The 23,539-nt window shown below is 44.0% G+C and overlaps 2 pseudogenes; both read right to left on the reverse strand.

The window, feature by feature from the left end:
* Positions 1–23,539, reverse strand: part of LOC145535785 (DNA repair protein RAD51 homolog 4-like) — a 108,281-nt pseudogene that overhangs the window by 11,417 nt on the left and 73,325 nt on the right.
* On the reverse strand, positions 5,894–5,994 carry LOC145537252 (U6 spliceosomal RNA; annotated as a pseudogene).

The raw sequence follows: 23,539 nt of genomic DNA on the forward strand, positions 1-23,539 counted from the left end.
CTACGATAAACTGAAAGAAGAAATTGAACATACCGCGCGCAGTGCATTCTGGTTATGCAAATGTGCGCCGAGTCCCCGCCCCCGAGCTTCACGCCTTTCCCGCCCCAGCTCCCGCGAAGCCCGCTTCCTGCCCCTGTTCCCAGGCCCCTGACTCCATGTTTTCTCCTCCTCGACGCCCTGCCTCTGATTTCTTTCCAATAAGGATTTTGTTGACGGCTTAAGAGAATGATATATGGGTGCTGCATTTGACACAGACAAGGTTCACTATAATGTCGAATGAAATATAGTACTGAACCTCCTCAGTCGTGCCCAGACTATTTGCGACCCCATGGACTGTAGCCTTCCAGCCTCCTCTGTCCATGGAACTCTCCAGGCAAGAATACCGCAGTGGGTAGCCATTCCCTTCTCCAGGAGAAGCTTCCCCAGGATCGAACCTCGGTCTCCCGCTTTGTGAACGGACTCTTTAGTGTCTAAGCCATGAGGGTGACTCTAATCACTATTAAGGAAAAAAAAAAAAGGTGACTGCCAATACAGGAGGACCCGGTTCCATCCCTGGGTCATTAAAATCAGGCAGTTCATTTGCTGAGTCACTGTGGTGGCTTAGACAGTGAAGAGTCTGCTTACAATGTGGGAAACGGAGGTTAGCTCCTGGGGAAGACTCTCCTGGAGAAGGGAATGGCTACCCACTGCACTATTCCGGCCTGGAGAATTCCATGGACACAGGAGCCTGGAGGGCTACAGTCCATGGGGTCGCGAATCGTTTGACAGGACTGCGCACTGAGGGCACTGTTTTATTTGACATTATAGTGAACCTTCTCTGTGTCAAATGCAGCGCTCCTATATCATTTTCTTAAGCTGTCAACAGAATCCTTTATTCGAAAGAAATCAGAGGCAGAGCGTCGAGGAGGAGAAAACGTGGAGTCAGGGGCCTGGGAACAGGGACTGGAAGCGGGCTTCACGGGAGCTGGGGCCGGAAAGGCGTGAAGCTCGGGGGCGGGGACTCAGCGAACATTTACCTAACCAGAATGCACTGCGTGCAATATGTTCAATTTCTTCTTTCAGTTTATCGTAGATTTCCTTTCAACATAGTATTTCGAAGAGTGAGCCTTCGTCCACTAACGTGAAAAGATCTGCTACAACCTCTTCACCGGGACTTGCCATTGTTTTGCTTCTCATCCTCACTTTGTTAGGAGTGAACTTTCCCTCATCCATATATGCCCCGGCACAGTAACGTGTCTATGCTCCGTTTCTTGTTCCTGCTTGAGTTTAGTGTCCGGTATGGTCGTGCAGGCTAATCAAGTAGGACCGAGAAAGAAATAACACTTGACATTTCCCCACAATTTTTGGAGGTCTTGTGAGATTAAACAAGACCAATATTCTTGTGTAGAAAAGTAGAAGTTGAAAAATAAACGATTTCGGGCGGTGTTTTTAGATTCTTGAAGCTTTTTTTATCATTTCAGTTTGCGGGTTTGAGCTTCGGTGAGTTTAAAGTGAAAGACGCTTAGTCGTGTCCAGTTTTTTGCAACTACGTGCACTATGCAGTCCATGGAATTCTCCAGGCCACAATACTGGAGTGGGTAGTCTTCCCCTTTTGCAGGGATCTTCGTAACCCACGGATCGAACCCAAGTTTCCCGCACTGAAGGCGAATTCTTTTCCAGCTGAGATAGAAGGGAAACCCAATATCCATAAAGCCACAAAGGGCTTTTTCAAGCGAAGACATGATGGCTGATCAGACACGACTGAGCAAATAAACCAGACAGATTTTTCGCTACCCAGGATCGGAACCCGGGCCTTGTATATTGGCAGACGCCTTTTTTTTTTTTTTTTTTTTTTCCTTTTGCTGATTAGAGATACCCTGATGGCTTCGAGAGCCTGCTTTCAATGTGGTAGACCCAGGCTCAGTTCCTGGGAAAGATTCTCCTGGAGAAGAGAGTGGCTACCCACTGAAGTATTCTTGCCTGGGGAATCCCGTGGACAGAGGAGCCAGACAGACTCTGGTCGCACACGACTGAGCGACTTTCAGAGAGACAGCCACCTGGGAAAAGGAGAACTCTTTTCGGGTGATCCCACGTTTCTGTCGCAGGTGTAATTGTTTTTTGGGCTGTGCTTTGTTTTCTGTAGTGTCGGTCACTCAGTCCTGTGGGACTGTTAGCCACCCTGTGGACTGTAACCTGCCAGGCTCCTCTGTCCGTGGAATTCTCCAGGCCAGAATATTGGAGTGAGTTTCCATTCCCTTCTCCAGAGACTCTTCTCGACCCAGAGAGCGAACCCGCGCCTCCTGCGTTGCAGGCGAATTGTTTACCATATGAGTCACCATTTTTTTTTGTTATCCACAGTTATTACTACTGAATTTAGTGGTAGTCTACTTTCATAGCTGCATTATTCATATAGGTTCGTTTTCTTTGTTCATAAAGTTATGTAGGTAGGTCGTAAACTTATGTAGGTAGGTGTGTTCGTTAAGTTCTCCCCCCTCACAGCTCAGGATGTCATATTTGTAAAAATCCACAAAAGGCGTTGGGCTTCCCTGATAGCTCAGCTGGTAAAGCATCCACCTTCCATGCAGGAGATCTGGGTTCCATTCCTGGGTCGGGAAGATCTCCCGAAGAAGAGAACAGCTACCCACTGCAGTATTCTGGCCTGGAGAATTCCATGCACTGTACAGTTCATGGGAGTCATTTTAGACTCCCTATGAGAGTTGCTGATCAAAGTGTATATCTAACTTTTCATTTATGTAATGCCAATTTTTGCTTTTTCTCCAAAGACAGGGTACCAGTGCACAATCAACGGAACTATATCAACATTTTGCTGTTTCACATACCCAGCAACTCTCGTTGTTTTCAGGCTTTTAGAATTTTTGACCATCTGGGATGTGTGCAATCCATCATTTAAAGTATTTGCATATAATTTCACTGTATGGAGGAGCCATCACTTGTTGAAATCAAAATTCTGGTGTAGGGAGTGTAGATAGTTTCCAATTTTTCTATTTTATAATCAGAGCAGTGGTTGTCCAATTACTTCCTCAGGACAAATTTTAAGAGTGAAAATGCTGGACTAAATGTTCCACACATTGAAATTTTTGATCCATATTGCCCACCTGTCACCTGGAAAGATTTTACAATTTTACATTCATATCTACAGTATTTGCATACCTTTACTCCCAAACGCGTTTCAAAAGCAGCTTAAAAAAAAAAAGTCTAAGTTTTGTATATACTTAATATTTTCAGGGTTTTTTTTTTTGCTTTTTAAAAATTTATTTTTTAATTGAAGGATAATTGCTTTCAGAACTTAATTTTAAAGGCCAAAGGAAACGGGCTCTCAGAACAGCAAAACTCAGAAATGCTTTTTCCCATCCCAGTTGCCACTTCCCAGAAACAACCATTGTAAATCCTTAGCAGTTTCATCTGTTTGCTTCTATAACTCATAATATGCTTATACTGCTCTTTCTTCGTTTTGTTCTAAACTGTAGCATACAGGCTAGATGCCCACTCTGATATCAATTTTTCCTCAACCTTCAGAGATAGCTTAGAATTCCTGAGCCTTTCCAGGGTTTTGAAGCATTAAAATGTCCTTGTTCCCACTTGGCTCCTATTAACCTGCTCTCCTGTTTTGTCAATAAGAACATATCTTTTCTTTTTATTCCTTTACTGTCATTTAGTGGGGTTTTGTGGACAGAGTAAAGATAAATGGATATATTTAATCTGCTATATTCAACCTGAAATCCGAAGATACTGTAGATTTTATTATCATTATAATTATTATTTGGCCACGCTATAGGGTTTGGGAGACCTTAGTTCCCCATTCAGGGATTGAGCCTCTGCCCCTGCAGTGGAGTCCCAACCACTGGACCGTCAGGGAATTCCAGTTACTTTTAGAAAATCTTTAAAACTTTGAAGCAATTAGAGTAGCATCTATGTTAGAAAGGCCTCTCCGAAAATCGGTTAACGCTTGGGACACAGGTGGACGTTAAGAAACATGGAATCAGCGGAGCGCCCCCTACTGGAATATCTTGCCCAAAGAAGCCTGACTTTCCCTGGGGTCTCTTTGTTCAGGGCCCAGTGCTTCACAATCGTGGAGGTCCACCAAAGGAGTCGGGGAGTTTCTAAAAATCCTGTGCCCAGCACTCCACCCTGGGCCAATTAAATTTTTCTCTCTGTGTGTGGGGATTGGGCATCAGCATTTTTAAAGCTCTTAAGTGGTTCTGGAGTGCAGAGTCACTGCTCTCGGCTAAGCAGCTCACTGGTTTAGCCCGTTTATAACAGAATGGTAATATTTGGACCGTAATCCATCCCGTGTTCTTGTTATGCAGTTACTTTCGTGTGTTGTCTAGCTTCTGAATAGTGTCTATTTTCATGCTTTAATTTCATAAGCATGTCTTCTGTTAATTTGAGTAACGAAGCACACAGCGGCATTAACATAGTATTTTTGTGCCACACTCATTTGGCAGAGACATACGATTTAGCTCAGTCCTCACATCACACTTATACTCTGCAGTAAGTCGCCATGACGGAGTGAAAACTGTCCAGTGATGTGGCCATTTTGCTGTATCTGGATTTTTGCATTGCTGGACTGCAGTAATGGTGGAGAATATTATGGTCTTAGTGACTATTATTGTGATTATAATGTGGATACTTGAGTCGTAGTCACCAAAACCCTCCATTACTATGAATTGATCCACTGTCTATACGGAGTTGCAAAGAGTGGGACACGACTGAGCACACACGGACGCACTATATTAGCCCCGCCCCGCAAAGCGTTATTGAGAACAGGCTTAATTCTTAGAGGGGCTGGTTAGTCTTGCTGAGTTTTAGCTTTAGCCTGGAAAAAGTATACTCATTGCTCATCATGGTTATCAGAAAAGAACAAGATGGGTCAATATATATCATCACGACTGGAGGAGGGGAAAATCCTACAACAGATTTAGAGTGAAGGACCATGTGGAGGGAATTCTCTGGTGGCTAAGGTTCCGTGCTTTCATTGCCGAGAGACCGGGTTCAATACCTGCTGGGGGAGCTAAGATCCTACAAACTGAGTGAAGCCCACCCCCTCAAAAAAAAAGATGGTAACTGGGTTACAGTGATCTTTTATAATGAAGGACAGGTCACTGCATTTGAGAAGTCTACAGTGAAAGTAAAATATGTTCTTAAAACTCAAGACTATCTCAGGGCACTTTCAGTTCTAACAACAGGAGCTGACAGGTCCTCTATACCAGAAGAGAATTTTTAGTTTTCAGGAAAAATGGTAACATTTAAACCTTAAAGAAATCAGGATGCACTGAATAAATGCTATAAAATATTGTAGTTTAACAACTGAACTCATAAATGGCTTTATCTAAACAAACCCCTCAGTGTGAAGATCACATAACCAAGTGATTTGTGAGAAATACATAACTGCATGAAATTAAAGCTTCATGAATATATATGCCATCTGCCAGGACTTACTAGTTTTCCAAGAATCTTTGGGGGCACTGTAACATGCATTTTGTAATTTTATTTTCTTATCAACATAGTTGATACTTTCATGAACTAATCATTCATTAAAATAGTCTGTCTTCTAATGAAACTAATTGATTGTATTAACTATATCAAAATTTCTACCACATAGTTTTTAAAACTCAAAAATAATTTGTTAAAATTGAATGCACCTAATTTCAGGGTTGAAAGATGTGTATCTTTACTTTAAAATGGTGGGAAAATCTACCAGAAAGAGCAACCTACCAAATAATTCACAGTATAGAAGCACATGCAGAGTCCTATTTTTTAATACCTAAAGCAATCAAGAAGGCAAATAAAAAATTGCAAGTTGGATGTAATCTTAAGTTTTCTTTTGGTAAACTTTAAAAATATTCTGCGAATCCTATTCATAATATTATTTTTTTTAATGCTCAAAATTGTAAAAAATATGGAACACTTCTCCAAATTTGTGTGTCATCCTTGCGCAGGGGCTATGCTAATCTCTGTATCATTCGAGTTTTAGTATATGGGCTATTGAAGCTTCTAGTACTGTGACATTATTTCGATTGTGCAAAACCATCTTGGTTATAACAGGGCATCTGAAAGCACAATGAGTACAAATAACGGCTTTATCTCCTAAAAGATAAGCTTTTAAAATTTTCAGATATTGCACATTGAGACTTGTCACATTGTGTGAGTTAGCACTTCTGCGCGTAGGAGATTCTGCCACTGTGACAAGTGCATGGTAGCAGCACACAACCTCCTGAGATTGGCAGGGTCAGCTGAGGATTTGACTTAGCTGCCATCAACTGCTGTAATCGCAAAATAGATGGATATTGTTAATTCTTGTGTAATATTGACTCTGTGCACCTAAAATAAGCTTTAAAGACTTAGTATGGTTCGATACTCTATTTACCTTTTAAATGATTTTTGTTATTTCGGTTTATGTGCATAAACACATCATCATCCAGCCAGCCTTCACAGTCTTCAGGGCGGGCACATCAGCCTTAGATGCCGCCTGAGAACCTCAGAGAAAGCTCGTGAACATGTAACGTGGTTCTCAGAAAGCCTTGCCTCTGTGTTTGGTAGAGCGCACACTCTGAATTGTGCTGAGAAATATCTGATTTAGCAGGATTATTTATCGTCCCCCTGGGAACCTGGTTCCTCTGAATTTGGGCCTGTGGAAAGGGGAGTGGGCAACGGGTGACAACTGGAGGCACTTGTAACTAGAAAGTCAGTGTCAGCTGAGGATGCCACAGGAAGAGTAAAAAGCACCCGAAAGTTCTGTTGCCCTGAGCGCATCAGTGCATTGGTGCAGCACCGTCAACTCCTGCATGCTTGCTCAGTCGTGTCCGACTCTGCCACCCCATGGACTGTAGCCCACCAGGCTCCTCTGCCCATGGGATTTCCCAGGCAAGAATACTGGAGTGGGTTTCCATGCCCTCCTCCAGGGGATCTTCCCGACCCGGGGATCAAATCTGGTCTCTTGCCTCTCCTGTGTTACGAGCAAATTCTTTACCGCTAAGCCACTGGAGAAGCCCGTGTATGTACTTATTAACTTTGCTCCAAAGAATTACCCCACACACTCTGGTCAACAATGGGGAACCCCCACATGCTCATATTCCTCAGTCACTTTATATTCTTAAAGGCCCTGCCAAGATTGGGATCCAAGGTCATGGTTTAAAGCAGAAATCCCGTTTCTGCCTTTTGGTGGCAACGACACAGAAGGGAAATGGGCAGAGTCTAGGGCTTGTCTTCAGAGAAAGCTCCAGGCCCCAGCAACCAGGTGTGAGAGTGCTCCTAAGCCATCAGACCTCTGAGGCTGGGCACAAAAGGCCTTGGGCGCGCACGCATGAAATTTCAAATGATTGCTCAAAAAACTAAAAATAGAGTTGCCATATGATCCAGCAATCCCACTTCTGGGCATGTATCTGGACAAAAATATAATTCTAAAAGATACATGCTAGTTCATAGCAGCACTACTTACAATAGCCAAGACGTGGAAACATTTTGTGCTATAAGAAGCCTTCCTCAGCCATGTCTTCTGGGTTTCCTCTGGGGGAGTTGCTAAGCACAGCTGGCCTCCTCAGGGGCTTGGGGATGTACTAGGTCAGTATTTTGCACCTGAAAACAGACAACATTCATTTTTCTAATAAAAATAACTTAAGGGACAATGAGACAGTATATGTCTCCTGAGGGAAGATCACACCATACCCTACAGATTTGCCAAAGATATTGAACTTGAGCCCATTCAAATCTCTGGATCCAGATGACAGCAGAAGGGAATAAAGGAAACAAGGCCAGGGTAGCATCACCCAAGAAGAGGAAACAGCAAAGCCCAGACACTGAAAAATGGTGTGCGTCGAATGGCCGGAATTTTTCAACAGATAAATTATAAGAAAGGGACAGAAGGGAATCTATGGATTCAAGGACTCAAAAGACACATCAAGTTTTTTTAAATGAGCTAGACCAAATTACAATGACTAGGGAGAGACCCTGTGTAACAAAATGATAAAGAAACAAAAGGAAGTGATTACTGTGAAAGAGCAGTGGGTCCTCTGGGACTGGGCCTGAGGCGGGTACTGGGAGGGTTGGCACAGCTTGAGTTCTTGACCTGCATGGCGGTTACATGGGTGTTTATCTTGTAAAAACTCATTAAGGTACACTGGATTTCATAGTAAAGATTGAAAAAGAGAAAACCAGTCCCTTATCAACGAGGCATTGATGTTTCTAGAAGCTGGCCTGGTCCTCAGAGCTGGGTCTGGTGTTCTTCTGAACAGAAATATTTCACAGAGCATCAACGTCAGACAAGGTCGCTCCAGGACCAGGAGTGATCAAGACAAAAACAAGACTGTCCTGAATACAGAAGACAAAACATGAGCATTGTAAGGTCAAAGAAATGACCAAACATGTCCTATCTTGCTCAAATGACTGTTGCTTCTACCAACTATAACTTTGGCCTTGATGTAGTTCTTCTGCCTTATAACTAAGATTAAAACACCCAATCGTGGAAGGAGCCCCACTTATTTAGTATCCACTCTAAAGCAAAACGCTATTTCCTCAAACTCTCCTCCAAGTCACCTAACACAAGCCCAAATTCTAAAATAAATCCTTTTTGAAAACCTCTTAATGAAATGCCAGTGGCTCCCCATGGTGGGAAGTCTCTGTGAAAAGCAATAAATCCAACATGTTCTACAACAGGTTCATGTCAACTACAGGTGTTTCTGGTGGTCCTTGGATGGAGGTCTTTGGATAAGATAAAGAAACAAAGAAAGAAAAGGGGGAAAAAATGCTCACAAGCCAAGTGTCACTGTCTGTCTAGAATGTTCCAAGTATACAGAAACCTCTTCAAGGCAAAATAGTCAACGTGTATATTGGCTGTAACTGAGAGTATACACTGCTGTATGTAGAAACATTTCTATTTCCTGAATCTTTGGGGAAATGGAGAAATACCATGGCAGTTGAGTGCATATTGGAAAGCATGATGAAAACATCTGGATGTAAGTTGCAAAACTCTCTGACTTCTCTGCTGGTTTCACCCATAGGGAGGAAGCCAGACTGCTTTAGACAAATCAGTAAGTCACTCTGAAGCCACTTGGCAATGAACAAACTTAGGAATCTGAATTAGTGTGGGACCCAACACAGAAGTCACCTGAAATATTCATGTTCATTTCAGGGTGGAAAAAGCTACATGCACACATCATAGGCACAGTCCCTCATGTTTGTGACAATATGGCATCACCGACTCAGTGGACCTGAGTCTGAGCAAACTCCCAGAGATGGTCCTTTGGAGAATGATAGGGAGGCCTGGCGTGCTGCAGTCCATGGGGTTGCAAAGAGCTGGACATGACTGAGCGATTGAACAACAAATTTATAAATCTTAAAGGAGCTTTCAAATACCTTATATTGTTTTACCTTCAAAATAACCCTGAGAAAACCTGAAAATACATTTCCATCTCTATTCTACAGACAGAGAAGACAACAAGCTGAGGTGACAGACTCAAGTGTTCAGAACCAACTAGGGCAAAAGCCATGCCTCTGAGTCCCTTGACTTCTCACTTTCAAAACTGCTCAGTAGTGGCAAACTTTGATCCTTTCAGGACTGATTTGTCTGAAAGAGCTGCATTTTATTTCAACAAAGTCTGGCAAGTGAGGTATGTAATACTTTCTATGTTTAAAGACATCTAAAAGCTGTTATCCTTGAGAATCAGGCTGATTTTGGTGTTGGGGGGAGGGCTGATGTTTCCTGGCTCTTTGGCCAATTCTCTTCCAAACTATCAAGCAGTCTCCAGGGGAGTGACTTGAAATTTGTGCTGTGAGGTTGGGTAAATATACTTTGAGGGAATGGAGGATTCCCAAGGAACTATGGTTAACATCTTATTACTCTAGTGCTCTTCAGGGATTTGTGAACATAAGCCGACATAGTAAATTCTATGGAAACAATACGATGATACAATATTTGCTTCCAGAACTTTTGATTCACCCACTCAAGGAATGCGGTATGACCAGGCTGTACAAGAAGACCCTTCATATTGTGGTGACTGAGCGGGCCCTTGGGCAAGGCCTGTGACCTTGCAGAATCTATTTTGCGGTTGTTCAGTCACTAAGTTGTGTCCAACTCTGCGACCCCATCTGTTTCCTTGTCTGTAAAGTGGGAGGTGGGGCTAGGGGAAGTAGGTGGTGTCAAGCAGGATTCCGTGGCCCACATCCTCTTTCCTTGAGGCTTATCTCTGATGGAGTGGTAGCCTGAAACATTACTCTCCTACATGCCAAGGCTTGCTACTCCGCAAGGTTTCCCCACCCGATGGGGCCCATAGCTTCTTCTGACAAACTGTTTACAGTGCCACTTTCCTTTCCTCACATGAAACTCACAGACAATACAACCCTTATTTATTTCCCCATCAAAATGGTTCACTGCTCTAAAAGTCATATAGCAACTAATAAAAGGAAAGTAATTTTTCACAAAATACATTTCAACTTGTAAACAGTCAAGCGTGACGACACTAGAAGCATCACTGCCTTCTGCCCATTAGAAATTTTTTAAAGATTCCATGATCAAATAAATTTGGAAAGTTTTGGATTAAATCCAAAATCCAGTATTTTCCAGAACTTCTCAGAGACTTGTACAAACTGTCCATTGCCAAGTTACAAGGGAGAATTTTCTATACAGCTTTTCCTCAAACCACAAAGACCAGGCAAACTATTCTTCAGGAATATTTCATAGAACCAGTGTTGAGGGCATATTTGAGGAACATTTTCTTAGTCAAAGCTATAGTTTTTCCATTGGTCACATATGGATGAGAGAGTTGGACTATAAAGAAAGCTGAGAGCCAAAAAATTGATGCTTTTGAACTGTGGTGTTGGAGAAGACTCTTGAGAGTCCCTTGGACTGCAAGGAGATCCAACTGGTCCTTCCTAAAGGAAATCAGTCCTGAATATTCATCGGAAGGACTGATGCTGAAGCTGAAACTCCAGTTCTTTGGCCACCTGATGCGAAGAACTGACTCATCTGAAAAGACCCTGATGCTGGGAAAGACTAAAGGCAGGAAGAGCAGGGGATGACAGAGGATGAGATGGTTGGATGGCATCACTGACTCGATGGACATGAGTTTGAGCAAGCTCCGGGAGATGGTGAAAGACAGGGAAGCCTGACGTGCTGCAGTCCGTGGGGTTGCACAGAGGCAGACAAGACTGAGTGACTGAACAACAGTGGGTTCTTCAGTCATGAGTGATATTGTCGGATGTCCTCAAGGGGGCAACATTGTCCCCCGTTGAGAACTACTTATTTAGTAACATTAAATATATTTAAATAGGACTTCCCGAGTGGCCCAGTGGTTAAGAATCTGCCTGCCAATGCGGGAGACAAGGGCTCGATCCCTGATCCAGGAGGATCCCATGCACCATGATTGAGCCTGTGCTCTACAGCCCGTATGCCTCAACCACTGAAGCCCACGTGCCCTAGAACCCATGCTCCACAGCAAGAGAAGCCACTGCAATGAGAAGCCCGTGGACTGCAACAAAGACCAAGGAAAGACAAAAAAATATATATATATATATATATTTAAATACAGAAGTAATATAAAATACTACTTTCAGAATTTTTCCCTGTTCACATTTTGTGGAAGATATTTCATTCAGATTCTCCACACGCACCTTCCAATACTGGTGTCTTTATCATTCTGGGAGGCACTTTTGGAATCACCTAAAGGAAGCTTCCAGGCTTCCATCATGCTTCTAAGTTGTTTTGAGATACAGCCACTTGTATCTTGGGGCCACTGAACACTTTATTCTCAGTCATGTTTTTTTTTATTCACTGTGTAGACATTTGTGATCTTCAGACTTGATGATGTAATTGGTTTTGCAGCGCTGCTAGAAAGGCTTGTTCACACTGACATGCACTGACAGTGACTGCAAAAGGCAGCGTGGTGTGAGGGCCAGAACCTGGGCTTCAGAGCCCACCTGCTGTGGCCCTTCTCTGGCTTTCCCACTCCACTGTCCATGACCCAGGGCATGGCACTGAGCCTTCCTGTGCCTCAGTTTTTCCCTCTGCAAAATGGGGGGTACAGTTCCTATCTCATAGGTGTTTTCCAAGGATTGATGAGTTGATATGAGTAAAAGGTTTAGCCAGTGCTTGGCCCCCAGTAAGCAGTCAAAACATATTAGATATCATCTTATGTCCAGGAAGAATGGCCAAATCTGTATTAAAATGCATTTTACTAGTGACTTTCATAGGTATCCCAAATCAGGACTGACTGAGGTCATTTCAGGCTAATAGATCTTCCCCTAAAAATATCTTGTTAAAATAATTTAGGGAGGATTTTGTGATATGAAAGGCTTCATACAAACTCAAAGTTAACATGACTCCTTTCACCCTCCCACAAAGGATGCTTTTGAGAATTAATTTCCTTAAACTCAAGATGCGATGGTAGAGTAATTTCCATTTCATTTATTTTTATTTTGCCCCTCAGCTTGTGGGATCTTAGTTCCCCAACCAGGGACTGAACTCCTGCCCTCTGCAGTGGAAGTGTGGAGTCCTAACTACTGGACCGCAAGGGAATTCCCTAAATTTCCAATTTTGATAAGAACGACAAGAGTAAAGTCTATTGGTTGGTTCAGTAGACAATCTTTACCGAGGGCAGAGCTAACCCCAAGTGCCAAATCATGAACTTGAAAATGAACCCACACGTAGACGTGTCCCTTAGAGGGCCACTCCCTCCTGGTCTCTCACAGGCCTGCAGGGGTAACCATGTGTCCCTGGATCTCACCCACTGGGCACCCCCTTTTACACGCAAGAGTCCTGGTTTAGAAGATGAATTATAGGGACACCCTAGTCACGGAGAACTCTCCCTTTTTCCTGGTGTAAAATGTGTCTCTACGCTGGGTAAAAACCTAAACGATCCAACTCTTTAGAGCGGGCATTAAGGATGAGCTCAAAATAATCAGATCCTGAGGTCCAGGTGCCCTTGAAGCCCTGCTTCCTCCTCCTTGCTGTCTTCCTGCCTCTTTCCCCTCTTCCCCCGCCTTTCCTTCCTATGCTGTTCACTGTGCTGCACACTCAGCCCCTCTTTCTTCTTTCCAAGTGTTCTCTATATTTTTCCTCTTCTTCCACTGCTCCTTGCCATCAGCTGTTTGTCCTCAGCATGGAGCCTGTGGCATTGCTAGAAAGATAGTGGTCTTTGCAACAATCTATCGTTATAGAACAGGAGCTGAACAGGGGGAATCTGGACTGGTTTAAGTGCTGTGACTCATTATCACATGGTCTAAGATTATTTCAGCAGAATATAATAAGCATTTCAAATTCTGCTCTGGCAGCACTAAAAGTCACTGTTTTAGGCCCTAGGATGAGAGCAAAAGATTTCTAGAATCTGGTTTGCTTACAGTGCAAGCATATTTCCTTCTTCTCTTCCCAAGTTTGTCATTTCTAGAATAACAGCGCAGTAAGTAGGAGGTCTGTGGAATGTGATTTAATATAGAGCATCATCCACAAAAATAGTCCCTCTGTCTTGCTGTAAATGATTTGAAAGGAAAGCATGGCTTGTCAGTGTCTTTTCTTGACTCAGGAGGCACGCCGAGTCAAGGAGTCATCCTTGGGATCCTGAACTGGGGTCCCACTGGGGTTTGGGGTCAAGGTCAGGATATGGGAAGTCAGGAATCAACGCCTTGTGTTTCCAGGGCCTGTAAGAGTGAGAAGTGACTGTGCTGAACTCAGTCAGGCTCTGTCCCTCTCACACACACACCTGACTGGAAAAGGGGACCCCACCTCCATGTTCCAAAGACAGTGTCACCTGAGCCAGGCCAGGCCTGCAGCCGCTCCTGACAGCTCAGAGAAACAATTTCAGATCACATATTGAGCTAACTTTATAAAACTAAGAAAAAACGAATGCAAATATCCTCTGAATAATTATAATGTCACACCTGAGCGGCTGGACCCCAGCAGTTCTCCCAGGCCTGGGTGGTCTCCACTTGCACAGTTAGAAATGGGACCTTCGGTTCCTTAACACATGGACGCTTATGTGGAACCACAAAGGGTCTGAATTCTATATCTCCCATAGGAAGCAGTCTGCCAGTAAGAGCCAAGAGCACACAAGGGCCCCCAGACTCAGACCCAAGGCTCATTAATCAGACATTAGTACTAAAATCTCTAAGAACAGACACACAACTTGCCTGAAGTTCACCTTTATTTTAATTACCTAATTTCCTGAGACGGAGGCAAAATAATTCTAATTCATACTCATCTGGATTTGACCTCCATGTGGCCAACAGATGTGTCAGTGGGTTACAAAATATTTCTCTAAAATAAAACAGTGCAGTGGTAAAAGAAATGAAGAACTCCACCCCTGTTGCCAGACCCCAGCTTCCACCCCCAGCAAAGCCTTCACCATGTAATTCTCTTCAAAGCTTCAACTGAGTATTAAGCAAGCCTTGCATGAATTGAACAGACATTGGCAAGAACTTAGGAATTTAAACATTCTTCTGGTGACTTAAGTAGATTGTTTTCAGGGGACTGCTGTCAGCCCTCCTTTGAGGGCACTGCTTTTAGAACCTGGAAAAATCCAGACTGTAACTCTTCAAACTTTCAGAACTGGGGTATTGATAGGCCAAGATGGTGATTGGCCCTTGTGTCAGCTAACTGCAGACTGACTGCCTAAGGTATGGAAACCGTATGATGAGAACACAACTGGCTTCTCTCTCCGGAGAAGGCCGACCCAGGCAATGTGCAATAAGCAGCATGTGCTCGAAATTCTAGAAGCTCAGCATCCCAGAGAAACTGCTTTACTTCATGACACAAGAGAAGGAAATGGCAACCCACTCCAGTATTCTTGCCTGGAGAATCCCAGGGACAGCGGAGCCTGGTGGGCTGCCGTCTGTGGGGTCGCACAGAGTCGGACACGACTAAGCGACTTAGCAGTAGCAGCAGCAGTAGAAAGGCTATTTTTTCTGTCCTGACATGTAGCCAAACTTCTCGACAAAAGTAAGTTTTATCTTTTTTCGTTCTTCTTTGAGTCATACTCCATCTTTCTCATTAGCCTGTGTTCAGGTTCTTGGCTTTCAATCTAGATAACCTTGCTGGAAAAAATAAATGGGATCATTTCTCTCTTTCACTGCAAATCTATCATTGCACATATAGTAAAATCTGAAGTCAATGAAATTGATAAATGTAAAGGTACATATTATAGACTATCAGAATTTAGACAGAATGTATACTACTTATTTAAAACAGCTAAAGATTTAAAACAGTCTAAATGTTGATTGATAAGTAACTAATAATGGAATGGAATGGAGTGCTCTGCATCTGTGGGGGAAAAAAAATGAAGAATCTCTTTCCACATTGACGTGTGAAGAATATCAAGCCATAGAGACTTAAATATAAGACATGAGGGCATAAAACTCCTAGAAGAGGACAGAGGCAAAATATTCTCTGCCACAAACTGTGCTAATGTTTATTTCTATTGCCTTGGTAGGTATCCCAAGGCAATAGAAATAAAAGCAAAAATAAACTGCTGCTGCTGCTTCTAAGTCACGTCAGTCGTGTCCGACTCTGTGCGACCCCATAGACGGCAGCCCACCAGGCTCCTCCGTCCCTGGGATTCTCCAGGCAAGAATATTGGAGTGGGTTGCCATTTCCTCCTCCAGCGCATGAAAGTGAAAGTGAAAGTGAAGTCGCTCAGTCGTGTCCGACTCTTCTCGACCCCATGGGCTGCAGCCTACCAGGCTCCTCCATCCATGGGGTTTCCCAGGCAAGACTACTGGAGTGGGGTGCCATTGCCTTCTCCCAAAAATAAACAAATTGGACCTAATAAAACTTAGAAGCTTTTGTACAGCAAAGGAAACCATAAACAAAATGAAAGGACAACCTACAGACTATTTAAAAATATTTGCAAATGATGCAACCAACAAAGGCTTAATTTTCAAAATATACAAATAGCTCATACACCTTAATAACAACAACAAAAACAACCCAACCAAAAAATGGGTGGAAGACCTAAATAGACATTTCTCCAAAGACATATGGATGGCCAACAGGCACATGAAAAGATGCCCAACATTGCTAATTATTAGAGAAATGCAAATAAAAACTACAATGAAGTATCACCTCACACCAGTCAGAATGGTCGTCATCAAAAAACCTACAAACAGTAAATGCTGGAGAGGGTGTGGAGAAAAAAGGGAACCCTTCTACACTGTTGGTGAAGATGTAAATTGGTGCATCCACTATGGGAAGAGTATGGAAGTTCCTAAAAAACTAAAAATAGAGCTGCCATATGCTCCTTCACTCCCACTCCTGGGTATATAAATAGCCAGACAAAACTGTAAGTGAAAAATATACAAGCACCCCTATGTTCACAGCAACACTATTCACAATAGCCAAGACATGGAAGCAACCTAAAAGCCCATTTACAGATGAATGGACAAAAAAGATGTCAGACATTTATACAAGGGAATACTACTCAGCCATAGAAAAGAATGAAATAATGCCACTTGCAGTAACATAGATGGATCTAGAGGTGATCATACAAACTAAAGTAAGTCAGGGAAAAGAGAACCCTTGTGTACTCTTGGTGAAAATGTAAATGAGCACAGACACTATGGAAAACAGTATGGTGGTTCCATGTCTTGGCTATTGTAAATATTAGTACATTAGTACACTGAACAACGGTGTACATATACCTTTTTGAGTGGGCTCAAGTTCAATATCTTTGGCAACCTACAAGTCCACTGACTGATGAATAACCTACAAGTCCACTGACTGATGAATAGATAAGAAAATGTGATATATATATATATATATATATATATATAATATACACATATATAATGTAAAACTTTGCAGCCACAGAAAGAAAATCTTGCCACTTGTAACAACATAAATGAACCTTGAGGGCATTATGCTAAGTGACATATGTTAGAAAAAGACAAAGACCATATCAAAAATGGAATATTAAAAAAAAATCCAAACCAAAAAAACCAAACTCAGACATGGGGAACACTGTGTTGGCTGCCAGAGGCAGCGGGTTGTGCAGACCCAAAAAGTACAAATTTCCAGCTATAAAATAAACACGTCACGGGGATGTCATGTCAGCATGGTAAGTTTGGTTAATAAGACTGTATTGTATATTTGAAAGTTACTAACAGAGAAGGTTTTTTTTGGCCACACGGGGGAGTATGAGGATCCCCAACCAGGGATGGAACCTGTACTCCCTTCAATGGAAGCCCAAAGCCCTAACCATTGGACTGCCAGGGAAGTCCTGAGCACTTTTGAAGATTACTATGACCCTGCTCTTAGGAAGTGCTCCAACTCCAGTAAGGAAATCCACTAGAATACTAGTACAAGAATTCAGATAAACCAGTCACCTTCTGTGCTCGTATTAAGAGACACAGATGGTGGAAATAGAAAGGGAAATGTAGCTTGGAAAAGTGCTGTGAAGGACAAGCCCCTGAAGAGTGACGGAGTGGAGAGTTCGATGAGATAGTGATCAAGAAGAAGAAAAATACCAAAAGTCTTCGAGCCTTTGAGATCTGGAAGGGTCAACCTTGAAAAGAAATGTGGGGTCAGTAGAGGGCGCCTCCTTAAAACTCAACAACCAAATTAGTCTGAATCTAGATAAGACCAAGCGGGGGAAGGGGCCTGATAGAAAATTTCAGGCTTAATTTACAGTCTGGAGGTATTGACCCAAGAGAGCAGTTAGTGGGAACAGGGAAGGAATTGTTAAATCCATCTGCCATCTCAGTTTCACACTTGAATTTGAGCCCAATTCAAAGTAAGAGAGGATGAAAAATAAGCACGACTCAGCGCCATAAGCTTTGCCACCCACGTGAAAACAACCTGCCTTAACTGACAGCAGCCCTCACGCTCCTGCTTACCTGGCACGTGTGCAAGTCCCCACGTGGCTTTCCTTCCCTTGCACACGTGCACAGATGGAGGTCATGGTGCCTGGAGCAGTGCAAACAGAGCAAGATTGCCGGGCATTCGTCTTTTTCTGACTTGCTCCATTACTCAAATATGCAATTCCCAGTCACGTAGGGTTATATTTTGCTAAAAACAACAGAAAGAATCTCTTTCAAAATCCGTAAGAGATGGAAAGTTCTGGCAGAGCCAGCAGGAGGCGGGGATGGGGCTGGGAGCCCCCCAAGGAGAGATCGGGTCCAGAGCAAGAAGTGGTATGCTGCTCCATCTCTGTGCGGATGGCTGCAGTCAAAATGGACCGAGCTCGACCCCTCTCCTCTCTGGCTCCAGACATGGATGGCAGCCCTCCACCACACAGAGGCTTCTCCATGCCATCTCCTGGCCGGTGGCCTGGCTGTAAGTGATGCGGACAAAGGTCCAAGACCTGTCCCCATGTCCTTGTGCCTGCCGATGCAAAGTGTGGGCGTCCTGCACTTACCCACTCAAAATGATGCATCAGAGTCCAGCACAGGAAATCAGCTGTGCACACGAAATAGGAGTGACATGTTGTCTTCAATCTAACAGGAAATGCTGGGTGGGCTTCTCTGCTCGGAGTCATCCCTCTACAGGGCTTTTCCTGTCTCCACAGTTTGAGGTTTCCAGAAGCACTCCCTGAAGCAAGGGAGCAAACACAAGTGACTGGTCTGGGAGGTGATCTCAGGAAACTTGGCCGCAGAGGAGCAGAGGCTGCTGGAAGAGAAGGAAGACAATAAAGGGTGGTGGTGAGCCAGCAATTGCAGCGGGCAGCCGGGGCTCAATCCTGCCAGGGACCTTGGGGAGCCAGCCAGTGAGCCTAACCCATGAGGCAAGGGAGCTGCAACACCTATTCAGCTCATGTGCCTGAAGGTTGCCTCTAGAATGTTCCCTCTCCAACACTTTGGCTTGCCCATTGTTGTTCAGTTTCTCGGTTGTGTCTGACTCGGCAGCTCCACGGACTGCAGCATGCCAGGCTTCCCTGTTCATCACCAACTCCTGAAGCTTGCTCAAACTCATGTTCACTGAATCGGTGATGCCATCCAACCATCTCATCCTCTGTCGTCCCCTTCTCCTCCTGCCCTCAATCTTTCCCAGCATCAGGGTCTTTTCCAGTGAGTCAGTTCTTCGCATCAGGTGGCCAAAGTATTGGAGCTTCAGCTTCAGCATCAGTCCTTCCGATGAATATTCAGGACTGATTTCCTTTAGGAAGGACCAGTTGGATCTCCTTGCAGTCCAAGGGACTCTCAAGAGTCTTCTCCAACACCACAGTTCAAAAGCATCAATTCATCGGCGCTCAGTGGGGGTCAAGCCATCTCACACAAGGAGAAAAACAGCTTTCAGGCTGAGAAACACAGGTATTGCCAGGAAGCAGCCTCTGGCACGTGGAGAGGCAGGCAGAGGGCAGGTGTAGCAATGCCTCAGCTACACCCAGTAATAAAAATCAAGTGTGGGCTCCCTACAACACCTGGTACCCACAACCCCTCTGCTGTGCACACACTCCACAACCGTATGCTCTCTTCATTGCTCTGGGTCAGAATCACCTAGAACCCGTGGCCTCCATCTCGCTGTGTGAAACACCCTAGAAATACAAACATGTTCTCACGAGACAAGCAGAGTGGGGGCCCAAATCTTAGCTCTGCTGCTCATAAGCTGAATGATCCTAGGAAGTGATATAACTTCTCTGAATCATCTGTAAAACAGAGATAATACCTAATTTGCAAGCTGAGGTGCCGTTGAAGGGAGAGGATGCAAAGAAAATATCTGGCATATATTAAGTGCCCTAGATATTTGTAAAGTTAAATGGAAGGAAGTTGGTATGACACGTTCCTACTTCTTTTTTTTCTTGATTTGACAAGGCAATATAGTTCAGCTGCTAAACATTCCAAGTGCACCAAAGAGTATAAAATGACCCCCAGAGGGCTTCCCTGCAGAGGGCTCAGGTTCGATCCCTGGTCAGGAAACTAGATCCCACATGCTGCAACTAAAGATCCCACATGCCGGCAACTAAGATCTTAAGCAGCCTAAATAAATAAATATTCTTTTAAAAACTTTAAAAAAATGACCCCCAGTTCCACACCTACCCCTAACTCAGAGGAATTATTGTAACCAGTTTCTTTCAGATCATTCAAGATAGTTTCTTTGTACGTACACCAAAACTATGCAGTATTCTGCACTCTCCCTTAAAAAAATTTTATTTTGAGGTCATTCCATGTTAACATATAGAGATTTATGGCCACATTATTCTTGTTATATTAAGTGGTCCCCTCCTCAATCTTGACTCCCATTTCCTTAGAGTCCTCAAATTCTGGTTTGTCAAGGCTGAAATGAATTTAACCATCACAGAGTCCTAAACTCTTATGTTACCAACAAGGAACAAAGGCCCCCGAGAGTGGAAGGACTAATGGATAGATGTGAACCTAGTTCTCACATAGTAGCTTTAGACTAGAATAATGCAGATATACTGGAGAAAAATTAGGAAACAGAAAAATGTAAAAAGCAAATAGAAAAGGAATCATTTTAGCAGACCCTTGACTTGGGTCCTATCTGAGTTTTCATACCTCCAAGACCACATTAGGGTTCTGTTAAAAGGGAACTTGATTGTTCACAGACTCACTTGTTTGGAAAGTGTCCAGCATCTATCAGAGTGGAAGTGATTCTAACAGGCACAAGAATAACATCCTGGAGCCAATCTCTTTGGCCAAAAAGTGTTCACTGGATAGTACAGAGTATTAAATATTAAACACTACTTCCAAAGGAGAAGGCAATGGCACCCACTCCAGTACTCTTGCCTGGAAAATCCCATGGACGGAGGAATCTGGTGGGCTGCAGTCCATGGGGTCGCTAAGAGCCGGACACGACTGAGCGACTCCACTTTCACTTTTCCCTTTCATGCACTGGAGAAGGAAATGGCAACCCACTCCAGTATTCTTGCCTGGAGAATCCCAGGGACAGCGGAGCCTGGTGGGCTGCCGCCTATGGGGTCGCACAGAGTCGGACACAACTGAAGCGACTTAGCAGCAGCAGCGGCAGCAGCACACATAGTAAATTGCAGATTGTGAAGTGAGGGGATTGAGCAGGGTATTAAATATCTCAGACAGTCATGAGGAAGGCTTCCATCAGTTTGTGGGACATTGGGCCACAGCGACCCCAATTTTGTGCGGGCTCCACGGTGCCCCTCTGTGGGTAGTGGGTGAGCTTCATCAGGGGTAACCTGTGAGGGCAGGCTGAGGAACCTGGATTGGAGTTTCGCCCATTGCATATGGTGGCAGGGCAATGGCACGAGGAAGCTGGGTGTGTTGATGAGATGATGTTCAAGGCCACCCAAAAAACAATTACACCTGCGACAGGAACGTGGGATCACCCAAAAAGAGTTCTTTTCCCAGGTGGCTGTTTCTCTGAAAGTCGCTCAGTCGTGTCTGTGACCAGAGTCTGTCTGGCTCCACTGTCCATGGGATTCCCCAGGCAAGAATACTGCAGGGGGTAGCCATTCTCTTCTCCAGGAGAATTTTCCCCAGGAACTGAGCCTGGGTCTATCGCATTGAAAGCGGCCTCTCTAAGCCATCAGGGTAAGTCTAATCACCAAAAGGAGAAGAAGAAAAAAAAGGCTGCCTGCCAATATACAAGGCCCGGGTTCCGTTCCTGGAGAACGAAAAATCTGTTCGGCTGATTTTCTTAGTCGTGTCTAGTAACCCATCCTGTCTTTGCTCGGAAAAACCCACTGTGGTTTTACGGATAATAGGTTTTCCTTGTATCTCGGCTGGAAGAGAATTCACCTACACTGCAGGAGACCTCGGTTCTATCCGTGAGTTAGAAAGATCCCTGCAAAAAGAAAAGACTACCCAGCCCAGTACTGGGGCCTGAAAAATTCCATGGACTGCATAGTGCATGACGTCGCAAAAAATTGGATACAACTAAACGTCTTCCACTTCTTTTAAACTCCCCAAAACTCTCAAACTGAAACGATAAACAAAGAAAGCTTCACACACCTAAACCCACAACCCAAAACCATTTATTTTTCAACATCTACTTTTTGACACAAGAAAGTTGGTCTTGTTTCACCTCACAAGACCTCCAAAAATTATGGCGTCGTACGAGCCGTTTTTTTTTCCTTTATCCCGCGTGAGAAGTCTACACGGCCATACCGGAGACCAACTTCACGCAGCAGCAACAGAAAGAGCACACGTACGGTTCGTTGCCAGGGCACATACAGGTCCGGGAAGCTCACTCCTAACACACTGAGGATGAGAACCAAAAAAACGGTAAGTCCCGGTGAAGAGGTTGTAGCAGATCTTTTCACGTTAGTGGACAAGGCTCATTCTTCAAAATATTATGTTTAAAGGAAATCTACGATAAACTGAAAGAAGAAATTGAACACACCGCGCGCAGTGCATTCTGGTTATGCAAATGTGCGCCGAGTCCCCGCCCCAGCTCCCACGAAGCCCGCTTCCTGCCCCTGTTCCCAGGCCCCTGACTCCATGTTTTCTCCTCCTCGACGCCCTGCCTCTGATTTCTTTCCAATAAGGATTTTGTTGACGGCATAAGAGAATGATATATGGGCGCTGCATTTGACACAGACAAGGTTCACTATAATGTCGAATGAAATATAGTACTGAACCTCCTCAGTCGTGCCCAGACTATTTGCGACCCCATGGACTGTAGCCTTCCAGCCTCCTCTGTCCATGGAACTCTCCAGGCAAGAATACCGCAGTGGGTAGCCATTCCCTTCTCCAGGAGAAGCTTCCCCAGGATCGAACCTCGGTCTCCCGCTTTGTGAATGGACTCTTTAGTGTCTAAGCCATGAGGGTGACTCTAATCACTATTAAGGAAAAAAAAAAAGGTGACTGCCAATATAGGAGGACCCGGTTCCATCCCTGGGTCATTAAAATCAGGCAGTTCATTTGCTGAGTCACTGTGGTGGCTTAGACAGTGAAGAGTCTGCTTACAATGTGGGAAACGGAGGTTTGCTCCCGGGGAAGAATCTCCTGGAGAAGGGAATGGCTACCCACTGCACTATTCCGGCCTGGAGAATTCCATGGACACAGGAGCCTGGAGGGCTACAGTCCGTGGGGTCGCGAATCGTTTGACAGGACTGCGCACTGAGGGCACTGTTTTATTTGACACTATAGTGAACCTTCTCTGTGTCAAATGCAGAGCTCCTATATCATTTTCTTAAGCTGTCAACAGAATCCTTTATTCGAAAGAAATCAGAGGCAGAGCATCGAGGAGAAGACATGGAGTCAGGGGCCTGGGTGATGCATAGTTTAATTAGCCTTCCACCTTTCATGGATGTAATATAGTTGTGTACTCAGCATCCTCTTGTAAGCCTAATTGTTTGGCTTTGCTAAAACAACATATGGTAAATTACATGTCCGTTGCACATAAATCATGGATAATGGGTCCAAGCCGAGAAACTTGGATGGCTAGCTTTACAGGCTGGTGAATCATGATGGACTAACCATTTGCTTTAATGAAACCCAGGCATCGTTACCATTTTGCTATTGCATTATTATTTGCGGGTGCATTTGCTTTATGTACTGCAGTTTTGCTGATCTTGCAGTGTTGTACACACTAATGAATTCTGGTGAAAACAGAAACAATGCTTTCTAATCTTTCACCAAATAAAATAACTGATCTGAGAGACTGTGAGGGCTAGTTGAATGTCTTCCT

Source organism: Giraffa tippelskirchi, chromosome X, assembly GCF_054371585.1.
Source record: "Giraffa tippelskirchi isolate mGirTip1 chromosome X, T2T-mGirTip1v1.2.pri, whole genome shotgun sequence".
NCBI classification, from domain to species: domain Eukaryota; kingdom Metazoa; phylum Chordata; class Mammalia; order Artiodactyla; family Giraffidae; genus Giraffa; species Giraffa tippelskirchi.